Raw genomic sequence first — 15,836 nt, forward strand, 5'->3', positions numbered from 1 at the left:
GGTATACAATAGGTATTGGTAGTGTATATTTGGAAGACAATATTAACATACATTTGCATTTTTGCTAAGTAATATATATTGCTGTAACATACAATAAATAATATTATATATTTATTATATTATTTAATTGAGTAATTTTTAGTAACATTTATTAGTAATAGACAGAAAAAATATATTTATTTAGAATTGTTTCTAGAAACATATTTGTTAGTATGTTATGGTAACATTTTGTAATACACTTTTTCTTACAGTTGTTTAACAAATGTATTTGTAATACATATTAAATAATGTTATCAATATTATAGTATTATGTAATATGTATTTTAAAATTGTTAACAAAATTATGAACATATAATAATTTCACATGTATAACATTTGTTCATGTATATTAAATATTATTAGTTATACTATAATATTATTTAATTTATCATTATATTTTTCAAACATACTAAAAAAAAATGTGTACAGTATTTTCCATATTTTATATATTGGTATATTGATTCATATCATGTGTAATTTTCATGCATTTTTTAAAGTATTTTAAACATAATGTTTATAAGATTTACACATTTTAAAAGTGTATATATAGTAAATAATATTGTACATATTATACTATTATTTGATATATATTTTACAATATTTATAAAATATTTGATGAACATTTTTGACATGTTGAATATTTTTTCATATTTAAAAAATATATACTTACATAATTTTGACTTGATTTCATTTTCCAATTGATTTGTATGGAGAAATAGTCTTTTTTTTAGTTTTACTAGGCAGCCATTTATTTTACAACTAACTGTGTTTTGTATTCTCTCTCTGTTGTTTTTTGGTCGTTCGCAGAGAAGAAAGGTCACGGTTGGGTGCTGCGTTTCTTCGGGAAAGGTAAGCTTATAGTTATTTTTAAGGTAATTTGAAGGTGGGGGAGGTAGCTAAGTTATATTTAGAATATGTATGTATATTATTTTTGATGTTGTATAATGTAGCATTTTTTGGGTAGTGTATGGCGTTGAAGAAATCAAAACCTTCTCAGGGGTTTCACTGATACACCTGGTCCTTTTAAATCAACAAAGAAGAGATTGGCACAGAAGGTGTAATATAAAAACAATGCATTTATTAAACCTCACATGAGGGAGATTGCATCACACAGTACCCTCAAGTCACTGTAGGAGGCATTCTAAGGAGTACAGAGAACAGGGGCCTTGTATACCCACACAGGGGCTCAAAAGAAGGCGGTACAAGTACACATGAGAAGAGTTACACACATAGATGGTCATACAGAAACTGCACAGTCAACAAGTAGGAGGAGTAATAAGTTGCTGACATCAGTTAGAACAGCCTGACAGGTCTATACTAGGAGCAGGTGCATTCTACTAGCTAGGCCCTTCTGAGCATGTGCGAGGTTCTGGATGAGGGAGAAAGCAAATGGCTAGCACACAGCTAACTAAAATGGCTGCCAAGTACAAAATGGCTTTCAGCTCATGCTAACAGATCCCTGCAATCTTTAACAGCGTAGCGTGAATTCATGTTTTCATTTACAGCAGACATTGTTGTAGTTTATTAGTTATATGTAGTTTAGTAGGTTAAATGTTGTACGTTTTGTTGTATTATGAAATGTTAAATTTCGAAATGTAAATATTTGTGCAGGAGGGTGTTGTGTTTCTTTTTTTACCAGTGTTTTGTTCCGGGCATATTTTTTAACAGAAGATGCGTTTTACTTTTTTTTTTAAGGAAATAAGGAATGTTTGTATTTGTTTATTATAATCTAATACTTTTTAATGGTTTCCTTTTTTTCAATTTTCCTGTAGCAGTTCTATTGTTAAATCTATTTTTTGGATTTTTTATGGTTTGAAGACAAACTGGATTAATTTGAGGGATTTATTTTGACTACCTTGTATTTTAATTATTTTTTGGGCTTGTTAACTTTTTTTAACTAAAGTTTTGTAGATTACTTTTTGCATTTTTCCCGGATTTTTGCAGAGCTCTGCAACTACAAAACTGTAAGTAATTTTAAATATTTTAATATTTTGGGAAATAATACGTTTAATTATTTTTTGATAATTTTATATTGAGTGTATTGTTTTATGAAAAATATGTAGGGCCATATTCACAAGAAACTTTCGCTGAGTCAACGGCACTTTATCGCAGCCAAAGTTGCGATAAATCTATCGCTCCATTCACGAGCTAGTGTTAACAGCCCACAGCACCAGTTTACTTGCAATAGCAGCCGCAAAAAACATTGCCACAGAGGCCCCCCACAACTATCGCTAATGAGATGCAGAATGGGCGATCCCGTGCCTGAAGCCGCAACAACATCACACATTCTCAACGACCAGACAGAACTGCGATAAGAACACAAAACAGGCAATAAGGCGCGTTAGCACTAGGAAATCTACACCTGCTCTGACCTGGTGTTAAGTCAGACGGCAGCCTGCACAATAAAAGGGAGCACAGCCCAGGGCCACATCAGAAGGGCAACAGATCCCATGGAACCACCCATCATGCGGCCCGTACACTCAAGAGGGCCACAACACCCAGCGACACCACCCCGGGACCACAACTCACACCCAGAACACCTCCCCGGACCACAACAGACATAGTACAGACAAAGACAGCCGACCCCCAGGAAGTGTACCAGCCTCACAAACCCAACATCTGACAACGTCACCGTCCACCACAGGCTGAAAGGGACAACCATCCTACGCATCCGACCATCATCGCCCAACAGGCCTATGTTACCAACACAGCGGACAACCAACATCCCACCCCACACCAAGCTGCTGGCTTGGCTGCACCTGTTGGCCCTTGGTACCCCCCAACCAACACCCACCAGAGTCGGAGGAGTCTCACTGCCAGCCACATCCAAGTCCCTCACACCTGTCCTGGACCTCACCATCACCCTGGTACCCCAGTCACCATATATCCAACAAAATGTGCAGGTCGCGCTGGAGACCAAGCAAGGATCATACGCCATATCAGGATGCACGCATGTGTTGGGGGCAATCCACAGCACACATGTTCCACCTGTGCCCCCTGGTGACACAGCACACAATCACCGCAACAGAAAGCACACGTCCCACCCCAATGTGCATGCAACAACAAAACACCGTGGAACCTCCAACAATGTCGCCTTCATATACACAGCCAGTGTGCATGATTTCTCCATCCTCCGACAGTCTATCAGCAACCAGAGTTCCAATGATGGCACCAAGGGAAATGCACAGCCCCTTGGCAAGTTCCAAATGAACACCCCACTCACCCCAACTCCACAACCATGCAAATCACAACTCTTGCAATGCACACGTCACAAAATCACAACCAATAATGCACAACAACATGCACATCCACCAGACATGACAGAACAACTCACAATGGTTACCTGGCCAAGCCGTGAACATGAGCCGTCAACGGCATGGCACCTCAGCCACACAACAGCCGAATGTGGGGAGAGGTGGCAAACAGGCATGTGTTAAGGATGCAGTAGTACCATGATTGGAAAAGTACACAATGCCAAGAGTGGCAGAGATGTGCTGGACATACCACAGTATGCAGCACACACCCATATTCATGGCGACATACACTTCTGATGTATGGAGTGTAGCGGACAGTGGACGCAACCATGTCACCACAGCCAGTTGGGGACCTTACGGAAATCTTGCCTGTTATGTCCCCCCCTAAGCATGATTGAAGTGGGATGGCCCGGCGTATGCCACACCAGTGGAGGGGTGTGAATAGGAAGCACGTAGCCCTGGGTGTGGTCCTCTTCCGGAAAACGCCCAACTTTTCTGCCAGGGCAGCGACTCTCACCCTGCCGCGAGGCCGACGCCATCCTCTAGAGCAGAGTTGCCTGCAATGCTGTGTGCCTACTGGACCACAAAGCTGTCAGGCCTGCCCCTGCACAGCCAGGCCTCACTGATCACCTGCCGACACTGGCGTGTGACAAGGAGGGCCCACCACAATACGGCACAAGCTCCTGTCAGCCTCCTCAGACCAACACGGCCTCCACGACCCGGGCCTGCTTTAGTCATTTTTCGTTGACGTACTCTACTGCCACCTCAGGCCTACTCCTCGGCATAGTAGGTCCCATGTGTGAAACTGTGTCCTGAGTCATGAATGGCCGTGACCCCAAATCCGGGCCAGCGGCAACAGCATCAGGCCCCGCCCGATCAGTGAGGCATAGTTCCATATGGGCTTCTTGCGACACATGGTGCCACTAACCCTGTTCAATGTCAGCTGGCGACACGTGGTGCCACTAACCCTGTTCAACGCCAGCCTGCGACACGTGGTGCCACTAACCCTGTTCAACGCCAGCCGGCGACACGTGGTGCCACTAACCTAGTTCAACGCCAGCCAGCGGTACGTGGTTGAGGGAGCAGCACTACCTTGCGGACCAGTAGGTACCACATCCAGCACCTAGGCACAGTACACACCAGTGGTCGGATGGAGAGGAGTAAGAGGAAGATGCGGCTCAGTCCGGACAGAACCCAGGTCACATACATGGAGGTGTCCCAACAGGTGGTTCCACTGAACCTGAACTACGCAGGCAGGTGAGGCCATCCAACCTGTGCCGGTGACACTCGGTGAATGGCTTATGCTGACCGCTGCCTCAGGCTTACACCACAGTCAGGTAGGTCACACATTTGGAACTGAGTCTTGATTACACCATGGCAGCGAACACCATTTAAGGCATAGAACAAGTCACTATACTCACTTTGATGTGGTGCCAACAAGTCTGTGCATGGCATCACAACCACACGTGTCTTTGGCCCTATGCGGACTACTGCCCTCGGCCTATGCTGCGCACGAGTGGGTCACAGATTTGGAAATGAATATTGGTTATTCAAAAGGCAGAATACATGTCATCGCACACAAGGAGAGGCATAAGAGGATGACGCGTTGCAGTCCAGAGGGAACAAGATCAGCTTTTCGGAGGTGATCGAACACTACCGACAACTGCCATTGTGTCTCTAACTGTGTGCTTCGCCAGCCAACAACACGTGGCTGTGGGCCACTGCTGACCAGTAGGTCACAGACTCTTCATTTTGAAATGGCTGAGTTCATATCAGCGTACCAGCATCATCGCAGACAGCATCCCCTCTCAGCCCCGGTGCCACTAAGTCTGTTTCCCGACAATCATGGACACTCTCTGGTCGAACTTTGGTGGCGTCTGAATCTATGGACTAGGGGGCAGTTTTCATCCTCATGTAGCTGATACCGAATTGGTGTTGGCAACAAGGCTGTCGCATTCCACTCCTTCATTTGCTGCTTCCGGATAAAATCAAACCTTTCGGCGTCATGCCCCACAGGACACCTTCCACTTTCCCCCGAAACCCTCTGCACCATACACCTTGGTCATTGATGGTGACCCGCTCAGGTCGCATGGCCCATCTGACTGCACCACAAGTCAACGTCCTGTGGCTGGGTGCCTGTGCCAGCCGCTGAGCATCCAAGGCCACTAACTCTGTACTTGTCAGGTCCAGGACCCCTTCTTCAGAGATATTGGATGGCCCCTGAAGCATTGCCTTGGGGTCATCAACGCCATTTCTCTGTGGCCCTGCGTTGTACCCAGCTACCGGGCCCAACAGTGTCTCACCAGGGCTCACACACCAAATCGAGTCCTGACCAGCCCGAACATGGCATCACCGCAGGAGGCACACGCCACCACCGCAAGGACCACCTCCAACAGCTATCTGCCACAGTCGACACGGTGGTCCTGACAGACTTACAGAGTTGCCCAGACCTGTTGTGGATGCCATCATCACCCTGATACCCTGCTCAACACTCCAGGTGCCAGTGACTCAGTGCACCGCAAGTCATTGTCCGTTACTGATTGAGTTTTGAGCTGTGGAGAGGTTGTGCAGCTATGTCACCTCAAACAGTGTGGGGAAGATGATGCAGATATGACACACCCCACTGCATCTGCATCAGGTATGAGTCGGAGGGACACAATCCGAGACCTTTTCTTCACATGGACGCGCTCATCTCTAGTTTCCTATCCCCAGTGCACTGCAACTCACGGACACTTCTGTTTGCATTTTGGGTGTCCTCTGGACTTTCTACAGCTCCCTCCATGTTGCTCAGCAGTTGACTCTTTTATGCATGTGCTTTCTGTTTCCGTTGCACTGCTGTCTAATGTTCAAGTGGTTGCCAGCACCAGAAGTTCTGTACGGAATGGCTTACACTCACCCCACACACATCCAGCACCGGCATCACTGTACATGTGGCCCTGCCAATAAAGGGGCCGGGCGCATGTGCCCGTAGCCAGTTCAATATGATATCTGCGTGTGTCCCTGTGGTCTTGTATGCATGAGTGCCCTGGGCCTGACGCCATTACATTGTGCTGTGTACATCGGATGCAGACGTGTCACTGCAGGCAGTGGGTTGGAGCTTGGACATGTAGCTTTGTCATCACCCACTCAATTCGTGAGGGGATGGCCAGGGCCATCGTACGCAGAGCCAACATGGGTGTGTGACTGCTATTTGAGCGCCCCTGCCCGTGGTGCTGTACTGTGAATGTGCAACTGCATGTGTCTCTATGGCAGTTTGGGTCTCCTTAGTGGGGTGTTGGTGGCCCCTGAAGGGTGATGGACACCTACGTATGTGTCCTGGTTTGCATTCCATGGGTTCGGTCCCCCCACACCTGTTGGGACACCTTTTGGTGTGCAGGAACATGGCATTGGGGTGCGATGTGTGGGTGGGTGAAGTGTTGTGAGCCAGCTGTGCTTGCGGGTGCTTCCTGCTGTGTGGTCTGTTTCAGGCTCGATGTTCTCCTCTGAGTAGCTTGGCTGTCCGGGTCCTGGTGGGGGGTTGCGTGGGATATCCATGTGCTGTTGTAGGGTGTCGGTGTCAACGGTGTGGTGGTCCTCTCCGGCATCACTGATGTGTTGTTTTCTGTGCTCTGCTGAAGGTGTTGTGTGCCCCTCTGCGATGTGAAGGAGAGGTGCGTATTGACTTTGCATTGACATATATGTTGGCGCATTGTGCAGGTTTGCTTGCAGACTGTATGGCAATGTACATTGTGACTGTTTGGGGGTGCAGGATTCTTCTGCGGGACAGTGTACATTTGGACTACATGAAGGATGTGATGTCGTACGCGTACATTTCCATTTCCCAGTTTCCGGCTCGGTCAGATGTAGAAGGCATGTTTCTGTGCATGTGCGGAGCCAGTTGTGTCCTCTGTTCTGCAATGTCGGCTATGCGCGTTACTCCTCGTAGATGTAAATGTGGGTGTGCTCTTTGTGCTATGTGTGTGTGCTGCAGTGTGCTAAGGGGATTGGGCCCATGGACCTGGGTGATTGTGGGTGTGCAGTGTGCTACACCTCGTTGTGCATGTATGCCATTGTACCCACTCCACCCGTCCCCCCAGTCCCTGTTTGTTACACTCCCTGTTGATGTTGTGTCAGGTCCTATCGCACTGTTTCCGTACTCCCTACTCCTTGCACCGTCTCCACACTGATGACTGATGACTGTGGCCTGGGTTTTCTTTAGCTCCTCCTGTGGCGCTGGAATGCCACCTCCTGTCGCCGTTGCTGCCTTCCTGTTGGCAGCGTGTTTGTGCCTGGTTTTGGTAGTCATGTCATGCTGGCGCCTCTTGGCCTCCTGGATTGGCCACCTTACCACTCCGACTGCAATCCAGGTGGTCTGCTAGTGGGTCAGTTGCTGGTAGTGTTCTGTCACCTCTGTGACGCAGGTTTTGTTTTCCTGCGGTCTGCACCCCATCTTCTTCTCCCTCTTCTCCTTGGCCTTCCCCGACCCGTTGTTCCTTGCTGGTAGTCTGTGGGGGTTGTGGGGTTCGAGTTGGCCCCTGCGCTGTGTCAGGGTGCATCCATGTTGCTACGCACTTTGGATTGTTTTTGGTATATTTTTTCTGTGGTTTTTATGGTACATTGTTCTGCCAGACGCCTGGGATTGGCAGGCCTGTTGCTGGTTTTCACTACTTTTTTTCCGCGGTTGGCCTCATCGCATATTTTTTTGCGTTTGCGTATCGCATTTAAGTGGCTTGGCGATTATTTTCACGTGAAGATTTGGCACGTTATCTGGTGACTATCGCATGCTACCGCCTTGTTTTGAATTCCACGTTGGCATGGGGTTATTTTCCCCCGATAGGCTGCGATATTGAAATTTGTATTACACTACTCTTGCGGTAGTTATCACACGTTCTTGTGAATATACCCCATGATGTATTAGTATAAGCATGTTTAGGTAGTTTTTTCTTTGGTGTTGATTTAATTTGCACTATTTTTTAAATAATATTAAAAATACGTTCATTATGTCAATATCAACAGCTACATTAATATTTAGTTTTCTCAACATAATAATAGATTTATATTTTTAAAAAATGATTACAAATTAGGTATGTGTATGATGTTATGTTTAGGACTATTTTTTGTTGGTTAGAGGTTGTGTTTAGAGAAACGATTTGGCTATTGTCTCTAGGTATTGTAGTCCTTTGCTATTTGGAAATAGTCTAACATTGTATTGTAAATGTTCATACATTGTTTTTGTGTGTTTATTTAGTTTAGGGAAGAGTTGTGGGAAGGATTGCTCTAGTCTAAGGGCTTAATTACAAGTCTGGTGATCCATGGACCACCGTGCAGACTGACGGTGGTCCTCCGACTGCCCTATTCCGAATTGCACTGTATGGATCAGTGTGCACTGAAGTCGTTCTGCTGAAATTCCCTGCATCATCTGAGTGCATCAGTGGCACAAAGGTACATTGAGGCTGTGTACCTGTTGCTGGTGTCTGTGAGTCTGAAGGTGGTTGTGATTGGGCTGTGTCTGATGGTGGGTGCTCTGTGGGTATGTGTGTTGTGCTACTACTGACAGAGGTAAGTGTCTGTTCGGTGGGTGCATGTATGGAAGTCTTTCTGTGTTTTGGTGTGGTGCATGTGGATGTTGGTGTCTGTGTGTGCCTAAGTTTGCATCTGTGTGGGATGGGTATGGGTAAAGTGAAATGGGATGTGGATGAGGCAGGTGGAGGGCTAAAAGGATGGCCTTGGTGAAAGGCTGTTGTCTGTGAAAAGGCCATTGCCTGAAGAGGTCTCTGTAGGGCACACAGGCGTCTCTGAATGCCCTCCAGGAACTCCAGCATCTGTTTCATGCTGTTGGATTGACCCTGGAGGGCACTCAGCAGTGCAGTCTTCCCTACAGAGATCTGCCTTAGGAGGGAAATAGTCTCCTCACCCAGGGCAGCTGGGGGCACTGGGGCTGGGGATGAGGTGCCTGGGGCAAAAGAGATGTCACACTCCTTATGGGAGTAGATGAGGACAACTTGGTGGGGAGCAGCAGGGAGGGTGACGCTTGAATCGCAGGTGGTGGACAAGGGTGGTGTAGACACAGTTTCTGTCGGGTCCACCACCACAGAGTTTCCACTGGAGGCTGACTTCACCGAATATGAAGATGACAAGTCTTTATCCTCCAGGGCATGCCCCTCACTCTCCGAGACTGTGACACCGCTGCTGTCAGTCTTCTGACCAGAGCCACTAAATATAGCTGTCTCCCCAAAGTCATCTGCACGGTCTCCTGTGCCTTGCATGGTTGATGCTGAAGAGACAGTGGAAACAGGTGTGAGACTACTGGCCACAATCATCCCTCACACTTTATAACAATAACACCATCAATTTACCATACACAACTGCACCTACATGGGCCACTACAATTTGTGTGGGTACAAAGGGGATGAATTTCTACTGTCAGATGAATAACATAAATCCATGGTAGGAGACACCTAACACAGACACGGACATCCCAACTACACATTGACATTTTTGGCTACACCATCACCGCATTCTAGCTCCGTATCACGGTCCAGTATTGCAAGGCCTAGGATGTAGATCTACACACAACACATTGAAACAGAGGTACATCTGTGACCAATATATAAGGCAAATGACCAGCATAAATGATTTGCACATACTAAAACTAGGCCACAGTAGTGTATAAATACCCACAGATAACCATACCACATATTCATGTCGCATGCCACATGAATATCAGCTTTATGTGAGCACACCCTCTACATTGGACATGGGTACTCCACATAACTACTCACTACCACATCTTTGGCATCGATGACCTGGATGTGGAACACAACTGAGACTACTCATTCCATTACAAACATAGCCCACAGTAGGCCGTAATGAATAGAAGTGGACATCGTGACAACGTTGGTCACAGAAACTCACACATGTCACACACTGTTTGGGTGCACACAACAGCCCACATAACCACAACATATCAACATTGCCCTTGCCACATTTAACAACACATGCAAAGGCCAATCACTGTCATTATCAACATACATGTACAGGCCCTTACCATTGAACATGCATGTGGCCAGAAGAAAGCAAACATAAAATCACTTGGTATACATACAATCATGTAAACAGCAAAACACATGGCACTAGTATGAATGCACATCCCACAATGTCAAACATGACTACCATTTCAAAGCCCAAATCAGGAAATATATCTGCTTCCCATTGTCAACTATGGCACATGTGAGAACTTGAGTGGAAGTGGCACATATCATTTGAGGAACAACTCTCATTACACAAAGGAGTAAAGTGTCCTTGGTGGACATCAGTCACACACAACTTCACACATTTGTAGGCATCATGCTACATTACCAAGTGATGTTTCTCTTACACTTTGATGTCCCTTCATCACCTGTGAATCTAGAACCCAACACAAACATCATGTGCAAAATGAAGACACCCATGGTACAACAATTATCAGCTTTGAAATATGAGTCACTCTTATCCTTTGTATAGAATGTTCCACCTGTAAAAGAAGAAAAATGTAAGAGCACAACGGCAGAGCATGCACAATACTTACCCTCTCCAAGCTGCTGGTGTGCTCTCAAGTGCCCATCTAGCTACGGGTAGGGCACCAGCAGAATATGGACCATCAGGGGAGTCAGGGTCCAGCGCGTGCCCCTTTGGTGTAAGAAGGAACTTCCCAGCAGGGTTTCTGCACCTCTTACGACTGTGGACACTGCACCGGTGATGGACTGCCAGGGCCCCCACTTTCTGGGCGATGGCTTTCCACAATGATTGCTTCTGATGGGCATTGACCTCTATAGAGACAACACATCAAGCAAGACAAGATCACGGTATAATGTTGGAATCACACACAACTATTGCTGACAGCAAGCACAAGGATGTGGCAACTCTTCACAATGTACACGAGTAGGCCTCACATGAATACCACCAATGCATTAGGCATTCAGGCTCTCATATTAATCACTACCGTCTAACAACTCTGCCTGTACACAAATGTAGTCTGCTTGAATTACAGAGGCACATACAATACCACACACAGCCAATTATAGGGAAGCCACCTGGAGATGTCTCTACACACCATGTCACCATATGGAACATACACAACAAGCACATGCCACATGCAGCATGACAGTGGTGAGCACAATCATGTCTGAAAAACAAAGGCCACAAGGTGATGACTTGCGTATGTCATACTGTCAGGAGATACTCTGTCATGCTCTGGCCATGTGGACCTCTTAAAGGGTGTTCAAGAAAAGTGTGTTAGAATCTGTGTGCTTACCGATACGTGCACAGTACATACCCTCTGCCACCACTTCCACTTTCACAGGGAAGACACATACATAAATCGCCAAAGTCATCTACAAAGTATAACTCAGGACAAGATGCTAAACTCAACAAGTGTTGGAGGGCAGACATGGCCTAGTTCAAGTACTGTCAAACAAGTGACATGAGTACTCAACCAGAAATTCCTCTGCCATAATAACAGAAAAAAGACACCATAGGAAGATCACAGGTGGAATCACTCCCAAAACATATTATCACAGTGTGAGACAACAGAGACAAGCCCCTGATCAGGGGCTGCCAACATTCAACTAACCTATTCTAAAACATGTACACAAGGTATAGAGAGAGTAGTATGGGAAGGGCCAATCAAAGAAATGGGTCACAGCTTTTACCTGTCCAGCACCAAACTCACTACTTGTGGGAGCCTATTAAACTACACTATACAGTATGGGAAGGGAGTGAGATTGGGGAAATGCAGAACAAACACATAAGCCATGGAGTCACAATGGACTGACATGCTAATGCCACAGTGATGGTGTCTCCCTGCCTCTGTCATGTGAATATTATGTGTCTGGAGCCTAGTAAGGGAACCAGTGCCATGCAGGTGGTCTCATTTACATTGTGTTAACAGCACTGCTTGATCATGTGTCAGTATTTCATCTTTACACATGTCTCACTTCATCCCCACCTTAACATCACAGGATAAATACACAGCACAAACACTGAGGCAATGGACACCAACTATCAGAAATATGACCACCTATGCCAATTTCAAAAGTTCTGTAACTATCTTACCCAGGTACACCATCTCACATATCACATGGCACACAGCACACATGAGCAACGTCATAGACCCAGACACAGGAAGTCATGCAGAACAACAAATTAAATGGCCAACGTTAGGTTCCTACCTGCTCCTCTGCTGAGCCATAGAGTTGTCCATACAGAGGGGGCACCTCTTCTACCAACGTCTCCAGTTCTCCAGGATAGAAGGCTGGGGCCCTCAACCCTTTTGCACAGGACATTATGGTTCACAGAGAAGGAAAACAGTAGCTTCAGTTGAGGAGGTCTTGATGACAGTGAGGCAGTAGACAAGTTAAGAGGTATGGGCACGTTTACTTGCATATACGCCACATAGTTGCCACACGTCATGCATGGAGACCGCCTTAGGACCGCGAGATTGAATACAACTAATGTCATTTAAAGGAAGTGCTTTCCGTGGTCAAGACCGCCTACTGCACGGTGAACTTCCACTGGTGGGATTTGAAAAACAAATTTACTAAAAGTGCGACCAGGCAGGCGTCATCTTGTCAGTCGTCCACAGAGCATACCTCATGATACCTACAGTGACACAATGCCCTCAGCCATGTCCCCACATGTACACCGATGGTGTTGAATGAGTTCCTTTTGAAAATCTGTTCCATACATTGATGTCTATTCCAATGCTACTGACGTCCCCAACAACTCATCCGTAAGTAGGCACACAGTGTAGTGTAACTGCATATTGCTGAACTGTCTGTGCACACTATGTAAATTTGACTCTCACAGAACTGATTTCACAGCTGACACTCACATCCTTGACTATACATATGTAGCGCAAACATGTGGTATGCCTAGACAGCCTCCTCAAGTAAGTGACATACATGTCACCAATACATTAAATTTCTATGTCATGACGCCACTCATTCCAACATGTAGGTCACTGACTGCATTGAGGACTAGGTTCACCATCAGCGTTGCACATTGCTGAAAGACACCATGTGTCCTGCAGTAGTGGGTTGCTCACTCAGAGTGGACACATCTGAACATCATCTACAGACATGCACAAAAAGGATATTAAGAACTGTAGTTAGGCTCAGCAAACATTGCGGTATTTGCCTTCATGGAACATGGAGAGTGATCCAGAGAAAGGGAAAACAAATATGTGGAGACATTTACACATGTGCCCTATCACCCAAACACCTACATCCATACTTCCAAGTGAGCTGATGCAAGTTAGTCGCAACACACATCTTCAACATGTCCACTACACGACAATGTGAAAATAATGGTGGCTTGAAGTGCTGAACAGCGTTAATGAGCAGCACGCATTTCCACCAGGAGGCTTCCCAGTTCAGTCCATGTCTAGCAAAAGATACATCCCTGGTACTGTAGACCACATGCATCCAACGTCCGATGACAAGGAATGCAACACAACTACCACACCTAAAGCAAGATCTCTCAATCAATCAATCAATCATAACTTGTATAGCGCGCTACTCACCCAGAGGGGTCTCAAGGCGCTTGGGGGAAGGGGTCCGCTACTACTCGAACAGCCAGGTCTTGAGTTGTCTCCTGAAGGCGAGGTGGTCCTGGGTCAGCCGAAGGTGGATGGGGAGGGAGTTCCATGTCTTGGCCGCCAGGTAGGAGAAGGACCTGCCTCCGGCGGTGGCTCTTCGGATGCGTGGTACGGTGGCGAGGGAGAGGCTGGTAGACCGTAGCTGGCGGGTGGGCGTGTAGAAGGTCAGGCGGTCGTTGAGGTACTTGGGGCCCAGGTCGTGGAGAGACTTGTGTGCGTGGGTGAGGAGCCTGAACGTGATCCTCTTGTTGATGGGGATCCAGTGCAGGTCCCTCAGGTGGCCGGAGATGTGGCTGCGTCGGGGGATATCCAGGATGAGTCGGGCGGAGGCGTTCTGGATGCATTGGAGTCTTTTCTGTAGCTTGGCTGTGGTCCCGGCATAGAGGGTGTTTCCGTAGTCCAGTCGGCTGGTGACGAGGGCCTGGGTGACCGTCTTCCTGGTTTCGGTCGGGATCCATCGGAAGATCTTGCGAAGCATGCGAAGGGTGTGAAAGCATGATGAGGAGACGGCATTGACTTGTCTGGTCATCGAGAGGGAGGAGTCCAGGATGAAGCCCAGGTTGCGTGCATGGTCTGTTGGCTTGGGGGCGGTGCCCAGGGCTGGGGGCCACCAGGAGTCGTCCCAGGCGGAGTGTGATGGTCCCAGGATGAGGACTTCCGTCTTGTCTGAGTTCAGTTTCAGGCGGCTGTTCTTCATCCACTCGGCGACGTCTTTCATCCCTTAGTGTAGGCTCGTTCTGGCGGTGGCGGGGTCTCTGGTGAGGGAGAGGATCAGTTGGGTGTCGTCGGCGTAGGAGATGATGTTGAGGTTGTGCTGGCGTGCGATGGCTGCAAGAGGTCTCATGTAGACGTTGAAGAGGGTGGGGCTGAGTGATGATCCTTGCGGGACGTCGCAGATGACTTCGGTGGCCTCAGATCGAAACGGGGGAAGGCGGACTCTCTGTGTTCTTCCGGCGAGGAACGAGGTGATCCACTTCAGTGCCTTCTCTTGGATGCCGGTGTTGCTGAGGCGTTGGACTAGGGTGCGGTGGCAGACAGTGTTGAATGCTGCGGAGAGGTCCAGGAGGATGAGTGCTGCTGTTTCCCCGTTGTCGAGCAGGGCTCGGATGTAGTCAGTGGCTGCGATGAGGGCGGTCTCGGTGCTGTGGTTGGCTCTGAAACCGGACTGCGAGGGGTTGAGGGATCCGTTCGTCTCGAGGAAGGCGGCAAGCTGTCTGTTGGCGATCTTCTCGATGACTTTGGCAGGAAAAGGGAGGAGCGAGATGGGGCAGAAGTTTTTGAGGTTGGTGGGGTCCGCTGTTGGTTTCTTCAGTAGGGCGCTGAGCTCGGCATGCTTCCAGCTCTCCGGGAAGGTGGCAGTGTTGAAGGAGGTGTTGATGACGTCCCGGAGTTGGGGTGCGATGGTGGAGTCGGCCTTGTTGAAGACGTGGTGGGGCAGGGGTCGGTTGGAGAACCGGAGTGGATGGTGTTCATCATGCGGGCTGTGTCTTTGGTGGTCACCGGGGTCCAGGTGCGGAGGGTGGCGGTGGGGTGCGTTGGTTCGGTGGCTGGGTGCGAGGATGGTGCGCCGAAACTGTTGTGGATGTCGGCAATCTTGCGGTGGAAGAACGAGGCGAGGGAGTCGCAGAGATCTTGTGACGGGGTGATGTCGTTGTTGCCGGTGCTGGGGTTGGAGAACTCCTTGACGATGCTGAAGAGTTCCTTGCTGTCGTGGGCGTTGTTGTCCAGTCGCTCCTTCAGTGATTTCTTCTTGGTGGTGCAGATGAGCTGGTGGTGCTTGCGGGTGGCGTGTTTGAGGGCGGTCATGTTGTCAGTGGTCTGGTCGAGGAGCCAGGCTTTCTCAAGGGTGCGGCAGGTCTTCTTGGAGTCCTTGAGTTCGTCGGTGAACCAGGGGGCTTTCTTGCTTCTGGGTCTGCTGGGAGGGTTCT

The sequence above is a fragment of the Triturus cristatus genome, chromosome 3_2 (assembly GCF_964204655.1).
Source record: "Triturus cristatus chromosome 3_2, aTriCri1.1, whole genome shotgun sequence".
Classification (NCBI taxonomy): domain Eukaryota; kingdom Metazoa; phylum Chordata; class Amphibia; order Caudata; family Salamandridae; genus Triturus; species Triturus cristatus.